Below are 12,524 nucleotides of genomic sequence, written 5' to 3'. Positions count from 1 at the left end.
GTTTTAACTTGTTTATATGTTGCCTTAGCTTGCTAATGTAACAGAAAGAGAGATCAGTTGTAACTTGTTTTTTATGTTACCTTAGAGTTTTAAAATGTTTTTAAAAAGTGGGCCCCGCGAGGGGACCCACTAGCTGACATGGCAAGTGTGAGACCCACAGTGCTGAGTTGTCTTGATGACATGGCAAGTGAGCCCATTGAACCTAATGTAACACTTTGAAAAGCTGTTGTAACACTATAACTAGCCTAATGAAACGTTTTAAATATACTATGGTAACAGTTAGAAGGCTATTGTAACACTTTAGCACAAAATTGAAATGCTTATTCTATAAACTGAAGAATACCAATTATACAAAATTCATAACTGCAAAAAATGCATCCAACCCAAACATTAAACTAGTTCATGTTCTTTACTTAACAACAGCTAAAAATTATAAATTTTAAAAAGTACTACTAGAAGCTAATGTTTTAATTTGCTTCACTTTCTCCTGGACTCCACCATCCGGACCTTTCCCTTGCAGAGAAGAGTTTTCTTTTAGGTGAGAAGCCAAAAATATCATGAAGAACTTCGTTGTCCTGTTTTCATGAAAGTACTTTGTAATAAGAACCTTTAATCATTAATAACTCAACAGAACAACCAACAAGGAGGTCAAGGTAAAGAATGAATAGACTTGACCTGCATTTGCTTGACATATGGTTTCAGGAAGGTATATCTCCAAAAATAAACAAAAAACAAACATCAACAATAATTTCTCGAACAAATACTGGAGCAGATTGTTTGCTAAAGAGATGTTAGAAAATGAATGAAACTGTGATTGATCACAAAGACAGATAGCTCACCTTGATATATTTGAGTTCCTAGTCAAAGTAGTTTCTAGTATATCCCCATTTAAAACTTGTATCCAATTATATCTATTAAACATGTCATGTTCACTTCACTTGAATTTAAAGATTAATTCATTATATGATTGCCATGTCATAGATTGTCATTGTATGGGTTCACTACTTTTTAGTTTACGGCCTTTAACCCGTCAATGTCACTATACTTGTTAATACTTGACACTACGCCTACTTTTCTATTATGAAGTATAACTGTGTCAAGTCAAAAAACTGTTGTCCATGCCACTAGTATGTCATGGCTATATTACACCCCCCCCCAATTTGAAAATAGTCTGCAACTGAGTTCCAGAATCTTGCTGCAATATCATATGGATAATCAATTACACATCACAGTACACTTGATGATAGATTAAAATATTGATTATGTAAATGCCTGAAACAAGCTTACAACATAAAAAAGAAACTACCTTATATCAAATTCTTCAGACTTTTGAACTGCTTCTTGGGCTGCTTTAACAGTTTGATTTGTCATACCAAGATTTGAGCAAAACCTCCTCTGCAGAACAGAAGCATGTCAATTGAAGCAGGGCAAGAACCAATAAAACTCCATTATAAAACCATGAAGGTGACAGACGAATATTGTGACCAGCCAGATACCAAAACTTATTTTAAAGGAAGCTCACCATAAAATCCCCAGCATGTATTGTTCCCATCTCCACTGATTGAACCTTTTCCAGCTCAAGTTGCTTCACTATGTATTCCTTTGCTCAGCCAATTTCCTTCTTTGACGCTCCATTGGCAACAGAGCAAATTTCTAGTTTGAAATCCACAGGCTTAGGAAAGATCATTTGAACAGATAAATCAAGATGCATCCATATTATTCAAAAACGATCTTAGATTGTACCCTTAACAGTAGGTGTCTTGTCTTCTTGCCTACAAGCGATATACAGGCATGCAACCAATATTGCATACTGGTTTCTTCCTCGACTAGATTTCTGATCTTCTACCTTCTTGTATATCTCATTAGCCCGATCCTTACATATACAATGGATAAATCATAAACAAGAAATAAAATCAATCAAGGCCAGGCGCTTATCAAAAACTTGTGCATGCCCATTTATACTGAAACAATAAGGCATTTGTTTATCATCTCAACATGTAAAGACATGGAGCATACCATCTATGTTAGTTTGGTGGTATCATCATCATCTTGCTGCTTAACATTAACCTGCATTTTACATCAAAATAATAATTATAAACACTCAAATGAACTAATTTAATATGCGAGAAGAATGTGGTATCTCTTTACCTTTAGCATGGAAGTATCCATAGTAACTTTCGCAAGCCATGCACTTATCATAATTGCTCAGGGATCATACCATATGTGCTAGTTTGGTGGTGTCATCATCAACTTGCTGCTTAACCTTTTTCTGCATTTTACATCAAAGTTTGATAAAATGAACCATTTGTAACTACTCAGAAGGTAAAGAACCATCAAAGTTTTACATCAGCACGAACGCTGATTAAACTTCTTGATATAGTAGTATAATATATATTTATAGATCCTGAGAAATGTACGTTATGTTATCCTCCCTAGAGTAGCCATTGACATCAGAATGAATTACTAGTCGACGGAAAAAGTATGCTTGTGTTCTGATTCAGACTATAAATTTTAACCTAAAACTTAGTGAAACATACTACAAATATTTTGTTATTGCTCAAACAGTTCCCTGCAAGTCTGCAACTGAACCCAGCTTTGTCTTTTTATTCGAACAATTGAAACAGATGTAAAACCTGAGCTGCAGAGTGAATGGTCACAGTAGCAGCTAATAAATTTCAGGTGTAACACATCTACTTACATGCTTGCTGAACGGTCAATATAATATATACTTGCTAAATTACGATCATTAACAAAATTAGTAAACAAAAAAACTAAAAGGTAGCACCCAAATAGAGACCATGAGTAATGTGCATGCAGTGTAAACTAACAGTAACACCGAGACGAATGTCTTCAGTAGGAGCAGCTTGCTCTTTCTGGAAATCAATTCCAGTGTAGACAAATAACCTGCAACACTAATAGAAGTCTATTAGCATACCTTCAAATAACTATGCCAAAATAACTCACAACAAATACACCCAAAAATGTCTCCCGACAACACGATCTAGGAACCATTTGGATGGTTGATGTGAACAAAATCAGGAATAAACAGTATAAGAACAGGGTTTCCATTACAAACAACCAAATCAGAAATCCAAAAACTAACACACGAGACCATTCTAAACAACCAAACACTAATCCAAACACTAACACAATGGGATCCAGATCGAGGTTCTGAATCCTCTTAACGAGACTCAATCATAAACCATATACCCTCATGAGACAACCCAACCAAATAATACATATACAAATCCAGATATAATCAATTCATAAAACCAATCCAAAACCTCTGAAACAATAAACATAGACAAAAAACACATAAAATAAGTAGAACTGGCTCTACAGCAAAAAATTCAAAATAAAATAATAATCCTACAATCCTTAATACTAATGAGTCGCTTTTATAAGACATAATAGGTAGTTCCAACAGAGGCTCAGACAGAATAGCACAATAAAAATGTCCACAAATTAAAACTCGGAGAGAATAGCACAACAAAAAGTTCAAAAAGTCAACTCCTATAGCCCATCACTACATCATTTTTCCATACTTGAGAATGGAAGGAAATCAAATACCACAAATACCGCAATCACAAATTATAACATGTCACAGGATAAACATTATCTTAATTCAATAATACCAAACGAAACAACACAGAAGTGCCAAATCCAGAATATGTGCATCAGTAGTGAACTGAATAATCCCCGTAGTTCCTAAACTAAAACACAACTTTCCAAAAAAACCATAATCCAACTTTAAAGGAAAATTGAACAAATACTTGTTGGCAAATATTGCGAGTAGGAACAACAATAAATACATCCGGAAACTTAAAATGGAAGCATATAAATCAAAATCACCTTAAATCAAGCTTAAAAATTCAAAGCCCTAATTTGAAGAACACCTGAAATTAAAAAAGAGAAAGACATTAGATGAGGTTTAACGGAATATAAACATAAACAAAATAAAGAAACAAAACCACAAAGTCTTCACCCCTCAAATCGATTGATCCCTAATTTGACCTGTAAATCAATTGAATCCTAACTAGAAATTTAAATCGTAATTACGTACTAGAGAGTAAAAGTGGTGTGAGGGAGAGTTTGAGTGGTAGAAAGACTGATTAGTGGGAGAGATTAGCATATGAAAAAGAGAGTAGAGAGAGTGAAAATGATGAAACTGAAAGTCTCTTGAGTTTGTGTACTGAGTGGATTGAGAGATCTTGTATCAAAATTTTAAACTGTCTGAAAATTTGGGCGGCATTAACCCTAAAAGTTGCCCGCTCCAGCCCAAAATTTTCCATACGTCTGAGTCAAATACACCAATTATTGTAATATATCTTAAAGTAATTATTTTAGAAAAAATATAGTTAATTATATGTACTTTATTTTTATACAAATTTGTACATTTACATTTTTAACATCTTTATTTTAAAAACTTTTATACCATTGCTCATATTAATACGAGAGGAATTTGGATTATTTTTTTATTACTTTTAAAATTATTATTTTATATTTTTAATTTATGTTTTTATTTCATTTAATTTTATTATGTATAAAATTCTTATTTTATCATGTATCTTGTGTATTTAATTAGTAAATTAACTTAGATTCTTGAAAAATAAATTAATATTAAAATTTTATCTCAAAAATTATATTTTTGTTTTAATACTCTAAGGTAACACATTGAAAAGAATATTGCAAACTGTAACACTTTCTACCTAATGTAACATCACATTTTTGGCTAATGTAACATAAAATACACAATGTTAAATTAGTTCATAAGTACCATATCTAATGTAACATATTTGGTAACATTCTTTAGGGGAGGGGTTGCAATAGGCCATATATGGTGTAGTGGGTTTATCAGACCTATTCATGAGAAAGTAGAGGCTATTGAGAAGGTTCAAGAAAATTAACAGGCCCAATTGACTAATTTCTGACTTTAGAAAATCTTCTACACAGAAGAAGACAAGTTCTGAAGCTATAAATGCTCAAGCTCTAATAGCAAGTTCTTATAATCAAAATCTGATGTCAAGTTATGATCTTTTCATTCAAGGTGATAGTTAAGACTCTCAGAAGTTCTTGCAAACTCTGAAGCTCAAGGGATGGGAGACTAAAATCTATTATAAAGATCCCAAGATTCAGACACTTGATGAAGAAATTGCTAGAAGACTATTTCTCAAGCATAATCCTGGTATGGATTTAGAGACTTTAAAGGAGGAAGAAGCTAGATTTGCAGCTGAGAAGACAAATCTTAAGTCTAAAGCTTTTGATGCAAAGAAACCTCCAAGACATGATCAAGGAAAGCTTTGAGGCTTCAAAGCTCAAGACATGATCACAAGTTGAAGTTGATCCCAAGGCAAAAGGGAAATGAAAGATTGATGAACCAACAAAGCCACATGAGATGAAGATTCCTCAAATCCTGATGAAATCAGTGTGCAAAATGGTTCAAGATTTTGATGATACAGCTGATGAAGATGAAACTGTTCAAACTCTAAAAAGAAGGAAGATAACTAAAGAATCTAAGACAACCTCTGACATAGCTCAAGTTGTTAAGAGTGAAGAACAACAAGCTACAGAAGATCAACAAATTCGGATCAAGTCATCAAGACATCAACCTCTGACAGTGCTCAAGTTGATTTGAACAAATTAACAATTACTGATAAGAGAAAATTCCTATGGAAGAATGTTAATCCATCAGATCCTAAAAAAGCCAATTATTATCTAATTTCATGACTGTTGGATTGAAAGCCAGAGAAGCAAGAGACAGAGCTGGATTAGGTTCTGAAGAAGCCAAAATAAAGACAGGAGTTGAAGTACTTACTAGAGATCCATTCTTATTGACTAACAAACCTCTTGAAGAAGTTACACAGAAATATCTTGATAAGGTTATATATGTTCAAGTGGTACTGGATGCTCATGATAAAATTAATGTCAAAGAAAAATTGATTCTATTTCTTGAAGATGGAAGGACATACAGAATGTCAGAATCAGATGTGCTGAACAAATCTCTGAAAGAACTTCAATTCTTTCATTATCATTTAGAGATAAAGTCTTAGATTACTAGGAGATGGTCAAATTTCATCATGAAGACCATAAGGGATAAAACAAGAATTTCTGGATCAAGGGTTACAAAATTCATTCCAAATATAGTTGAAGATGATGGAAGTGAAATTCCAATGAAGAAGGATTCTACTAAACTTGAAGTCATTCTGTAAGAGAAATGTCTGTGCTATAATGAAGACTCATCTCACCCAAGGGTAATCAGACTTGGTAATGGTTTGGAAAGAAACAACATCTCAGCACTTAGGACTACAATCTACCATATTGGAAGTCAAGATGAAGAGATGAAGCAAGTCAAAGCTACATTAGCTCAAGTCCTGAGGAATGCAGAAGATAAGCTGATATCAAACTTTGTCAAGAATCACTTTGGATTCAGATTGACTCAGTAAATTTGGTAAAAGCTACAAAGATTGTAAGTTGTAGTTAGTTGTCTAATTAAATTCTCATTGCATTTGTACTTAAGTATTTTTGACATCATCAAATCTATTAACTTGTATATTTTTCATAATTTACAAGTTAGGAGAGATTGTTAGATATATTTGAGATGTCATGTCTAATCTGTTGTGTTCAGTTTTCAGAATTTAATATCAGGACTTACTGGAAATCAGAACTTACTGAAGTTAGAACTTATATCAGAACTTAAGGCCATCATGATTTATATCAGGACTTAAGTGCGGGTACTTCAGATAAGGAAATCAGCTAATTTACAGGAAAGGATCGTGACTAAAATAATAGAAGATATGCATGAAGAGTCAGAAGACTAGAAGACTTGTAAAAGATAATATTTGATTGATATATTTTAGGAGACAAAATTATATTCCATATCAATTAGAAGATATCTTGTAAATGTGTACTATATAAACACAGCTTAGGGTTTACACTATATGTGTTATCATTCACGAGAAAGATTATACATTGTAACCTAGCACCTCTTAGTGATATTGTTCATCACTGAAAGAGAACAACTGTTCTATTGTAACAGAGTTTATTATATTAAATATACTTGATTGCTGTAACATACTTGTGTTGATAAATTGATTTGATTCTATAAACACTATATTCAACCCCCTTCTATAGTGTTGTGTGACCTAACACATATCACTACCTTTATTTATGTAAAACAGGGGTTTTTCAATGGTACCTTTCTTGAAACCACTTTCAATCAAAAAATTTAGCAAGTGTTTCATACCAGGCCCTTGATGCTTGTTTGAGTCCATATAAAGCTTTGTCAAGTCTGTACACATGATCAGGAAACTTTAGATCAATGAAGGCAAGTGGTTGCTCAACATATACTTCTTCTTCTACCTCTCCATTCAGAAAGACACTCTTAACATCCATCTGAAAGACCTTGAATTTCTTCTGTACAACATATGCTAAAAAAATTCGAATATCTTCCAGTTGTTATAGATTAAGAACTAGATCATATTTATTGCTAGGGTTCGTGAGCTTCGAGGCTCGATCTGACTGCTCATGTGTTTCGTGACTCATTCTACCTTAACAAGATGCCTACGTACCTTGCTGTTTGCCAATGATCAAGTCAAAAAATGTAGTTCTGATTTATGGGGTGAGACCCCTTATAAAAGCATGGGATGCCTTTGAATCATGTTAGGTTTTAAAGACTTGGTGGGAAAGTCACATAATTAGAGTGGAATTTGGAGTCTAGGGAGTTGAAAACTGATTCCTTACCCAATGAGATTTATTGGAGGCCAATCTCAAAGGAATTGTGTCCTAATTTGGACTCCACTTATCAGCCGATTTATCCCATATTAATCAATTAATATTCAGGGTTTTGGGGCCTTCATAATGGGCTTTACTGTCATCCCAATTCGGTATAATTAATGCGATATTAATTATGCAATTAGGGTATCATAGAAGTTTATATTTGTTCCCTTAGAGGGTATCATTTTCTGCATAAATTATGGAGCGACCTACACATTTACAATGATTTGCCTTGTACGTGGCTTCAAGGTAGTTATTGGGGCTTCCCTAATACTTTTCTTACCTTATTACTAAATTTTGGGAATTTTTTGGCACTTTTAAGATTTTTCTCTTATTTTTTGGGATTTTCCTTAATTTTCAAAAATTCTCCTTAATTTCCAGAAAATATTCAAAAAATTTCAGGAATTTTCTAGGAATTTTTCCTAATTTTCAGGAAATATTCACAATTTTCAGGAATTTTCCAATTTTTCCAGGAATTTTATTTATTTTAACCTTTTTCGACCAGGATCCACGGCCAGGATTTCGACTAGGATCCTAGTCATTTGGACGACCTGAATTGTGGTCGAATTTTTGGTCAACTCCTGGCTTCTATTCGAACAAAAATGATCAGGATTCACGACCAGGATCCTAGTCATTTGCACGACCTGGATTGTGGTCGAATTTTTGGTCAGCTCCTGGCTTCTATTCGAACAAAAACGATCAGGATTCATGACCAAGATTTCGACCAGGATCCTAGTCATTTGGACGACTTGGATTGTGGTCAAATTTTTGGTCAGCTCCTGACTTCTATTCGAACAAAAACGATCAGGGTTCATGACCTTAATTTTGACCTTGATTCTGGTCATTTTCAATTTAGCTTCCAAACCTCAATGGACTGGGCTTTTGAACTGTATTGGGCCTTTATTTTCCTAATTCCAACTTAGATTAGACCTTGGTTTTTCAAATCCAATTTGGATTGGGCCTTGTGGATTGGGGCTTGGTTTTCCAAATCCAATTTGGATTGTGCCTTGGTTTTCCAAATCCAATTTGGATCGGGCCTTGGTTTCCCAAATCCAATTTAGATTGGGATTGGTTTCCCATTCTAGAATTATTTTAGAATTCTCAAGAACCTTGTAGAACATTCAGGAAAGTTCCAGAATTTGGGCTTTAACTTTTATGGGGTTTTCGTCCCTTCAACTTCTCCTAATCGCCTATACAAGGAAGTGAGTTGAGTCATCTTCATCTCACTTCTCATTTCTTGCTCCTTGATCTCCTTATTCTCCATCTAAAAAACTCTAAGTCTTTTTTAGGGTATTCAAAGCTTTCTCCGGCGATCCAACACAGTTTCCGGTTTACAAACCTTCTAATCTTCAAGTTTTCGAGGTATATCCACCGCGTTCTCTTTTGTTTTTCAAGATCTGTGCTGTAATTTTATGTTTCATATAATTTTTCTAAACTTTATAGGCAGAAATTCATGCCTGAATTTTCTCTTTACTGCATTTTTTAGATGGCAGACAAGAAAATTGCTCATTTGGCCAAAATGAACGTGGCCAGAAAGTCAAGCGAGTTTCCCATTCGATGAAGGTATTCTTCCCTGATCGATATGATCAACACTCGTGGGGACGAGTATCCTTCCAATGCTCATCTGGACGCATTTGATCATATTAGTACATTCCATGATGCCAAGGAGCTGGAGAAATTGACCAATGTTTTCAAGATTTAAAAGCCCTACAAGTTGATCTTCGCAGATGCCGCGGACAGGGCTTTCCATTGGAAGAAAGATGCTTTATGTGTCTTCAGGGACACACTCAAGGTTGGAATCAGGTTTCCCTTCCACCCTTTATCCCAGTTCTTCTAGCAGATGTTGGGATTAACCCTTGCCAGCTTCCTCCCAACGTTTGGAGGCTAATTCTTTGTTTCTTGTTGCAATGCGCCAAGCACAATGTGCCCCCATCCGTCACGGTTTTCAGGAAGATTTTTCAGTTAAAAAATAGCTCCGAAAAGAATCGAGGGTGGGTTACCTTAAATCAACGCCCAACCATCTCTCACATTGTTAACGGGAAGTCTATTCCTGACAACAATTTAGGCTGGAAAAAGGAATTTCTTTATGTGCTTTGGGAAGGCAGCGATTGAGGCACTTTCTTTCGCTCATCCTTCAGGCAAGTTGTTGATGGGAGCCCGAATGATATAGTGTTGTCCAAAGAGGAGGCAAAAAAGGAGGCAAACGCCTTCAATCTCCTTACTCAGGACAATGGGACATCCCATTCCTGGGATCTTATCAGGGAGACAGTCCTAGTTGAACGCGGTCTTTCTTCTGTTTCTATGAGAAGTACGTTTCAAATTCTTACTTTAGTTTATTTCGAAGTTTCTTCTTTCTAGCATATTAAACTGTTTCTTCTCTTTTTGTACAGCTGCTGAGAAGATAGTGGAGGCGACTAAGCCTAAAGACTGAGAAACTACCAGGATGAAACAGGCAGGGAAGGTCTTCAAAGATCCACGCCTTGGAGATCGCTTCCCAGAATTTCTGCTCCAAACATGAGAAAGGGATGTGGAAGGCCCCAGCCAACCCCTGCGCAGAAAGCAAAAGCCACGGGCCTTCTTTCAGCCAGCATGGGGAATCTGGGGAAATGACACAATTGTCGGAAATACAAAGCATGCCAAAGAATGGTCACTTTAGTCTATTTCCCCGGTAGACTACTAGGATTTTGTCCTTCAACAGGACTTGGAGGCTAATGAGCTGTTTGGCGCTCAGTCCCTAGCGACGATAACTAGTTCTTGTCTTACCTTTCCCCCTTTTTTTTACTTTTCCTTTTCTAAGGGGAAATTTATATTATTTCTTTCCTATCCTTTTATTACAAGAAAACGTCCATTTCGAAGGGGCGCTTCACCAAGCAAAGGCTTGGAAGGTGGCTTATGATGACACCACTAAGAAGCTTGAGAAGGCCAATCAACAGGCCGAAAGACTCAAGGCCCAGCTTGCCTCCTCAACTTCTGACTTGGAGACTGCTCGGGCCAAAATCAAGGACCTGATCGAGGAGCATGAAGCCCTTACTCACCCCATGAGCTACAAGGAAGGCTAGGATGCTGCGGTTGAGGCCATTCAGGCCGAATACCAAAAATTCTCGAGGCAGAATCCTTCCCTTGCCCTCTTAAGATCCCAAGGCTAGGGGCGTCACAGACAGGGTTGTGGACCTTATTTGCAAAGAGGAACGATCCGTCCCTTCTCCTGATCCTATAGCTTCTTCATCCAAGACATCAGTCGAGAGCCAGGGTCAGAAAAGGACAGAGCCTTAGTCTAGATCCGGAGAAGAGGAATCCTCCTTCGAGGAAGAGGCCAAGCCTAGTGTGAAGAAGGCCTGAGTGGAAGAGCCTTCGAGATCAGCATCTTCAAAGGCATATGAGGATAGTTCTGAGGTCTGAGGGACCAACTCAGGAAACATCCGAGGAGACTTCAGAGAGTGGCTCCAAGGAGTCCGGGCCTTCTAAATCGAGTGCTTAGCTTTTCCTGTTTGTATTCCCTTTATTTTGTAAAATAATTTTTGAAGTTCTAAGTTTGTTACCCTTCGGAGTTTTATTTATGTTATTTCCTTTGCTTTATATGCTTTTTGATTGATTAGCAATTTGACCCTCACAGTTCTAAGAGTCATGCAAGACTGAAAATGATTTGAACCACACAGTTCTAAGAGTCATGCATTGAATAATGGAAAAAATAGATGGATATGACAGACTTGCAAATGTTACTAATGGCGTCCCTATTATAGAGAACGTTCCATTCATCAAAGCATGAATCTTGCTAACTAAACCATAACTTGGATTTTCAAAGTTTGAAACAATTTCAACTTAAGAATATATATCATGGTTTTTCATAACCTTTTATACAATGGGTTCAACCCTTAATAGTCATGAACTAGAATGTAAATCCTACTAAAACTGAGATTTAAAATCCTTAGCAAGGTAAGCTTCAAGGTGCTTCTGAACCTTGTTACCACTATAGTAAGTACAAGCTATAGGTAGTAAACTTTCATGTTTTGAGCATGCCAAGTCCGAGGTACTTCATCCCCATCTATGGTCTCCAACTTATAAGATCCTCTTCCTTGAACGCTCTTAACCTTGTGTGGCCCTTCCCAGCTTGGGGTGAGCTTTCCTTTCTGCTGTACTCCAGAAGCTTTCACCATCCTTGGGACCAAGTCTCCTTGCTTGAAGAATCTTTCTTTCACCCTCAGGTTGTAATAAAAAGAGGCTTTTTATGATATTCCATAATTTTTGCGTGCGCCGCATCTTGTACTTCATCTATTAAATCCAGGGCTAATCTTTTCCCTTCCTCATTTTCCTTAGCATTGAAAGCTTGGATCCTTGGGGACGAGTGTGATATTTCCACTGGTACGACTGCTTCTGCTTCGTATGCTAACATAAAGGGTGTTGCTTCAGTAGTGACTCTATAAGTAGTCCGATAAGCCCAAAGTATTGGCAGTATTTCATCCACCCAATTATTTCTGGACTTTTCAATTCTTTTCTTTAGCCCGTCCAGAATGATCCGATTAGCAACCTCAGCTTGCCAATTAGCTTGAGGGTGAGCAACAGAAGTAAATCTCAAGTCAATTTCATTTTCTTCACAATACTTCCTGAACTCTTCATTATTGAATTGTGTTTCATTGTCAGTAACCAAGATTCGGGGAATCCCATACCTGCACATAATATTCTCTCACAGGAACTGAGCGAATTGCTTAGTCATAATTTTTGCCAGGGGCTTGGCTTTAACCCACTTAGTAAAA

The 12,524-nt window shown here is 36.2% G+C and overlaps 2 long non-coding RNA genes across 2 annotated transcripts; both read right to left on the bottom strand.

The window, feature by feature from the left end:
• Positions 1 to 1,295: 1,295 nt before the first annotated feature.
• On the bottom strand, positions 1,296 to 1,867 carry LOC141689913 (uncharacterized). The gene is made up of 3 exons (XR_012562598.1): positions 1,744 to 1,867; positions 1,523 to 1,653; positions 1,296 to 1,395 (listed from the first exon to the last, which is right to left on the bottom strand). It is a non-coding gene; the product is annotated as an uncharacterized LOC141689913 (long non-coding RNA).
• A 148-nt stretch (positions 1,868 to 2,015) lies between these two features.
• LOC141693810 (uncharacterized) lies at positions 2,016 to 2,981 on the bottom strand. The gene is made up of 3 exons (XR_012563273.1): positions 2,829 to 2,981; positions 2,149 to 2,269; positions 2,016 to 2,067 (listed from the first exon to the last, which is right to left on the bottom strand). It is a non-coding gene; the product is annotated as an uncharacterized LOC141693810 (long non-coding RNA).
• Positions 2,982 to 12,524: the final 9,543 nt, after the last annotated feature.

Source organism: Apium graveolens, chromosome 10, assembly GCF_009905375.1.
Source record: "Apium graveolens cultivar Ventura chromosome 10, ASM990537v1, whole genome shotgun sequence".
Taxonomy (NCBI): Eukaryota; Viridiplantae; Streptophyta; class Magnoliopsida; order Apiales; family Apiaceae; genus Apium; species Apium graveolens.
The sequence above is the reverse complement of the archived record's forward strand: the minus strand, read 5'-3'. Positions and strand labels throughout refer to the sequence as shown.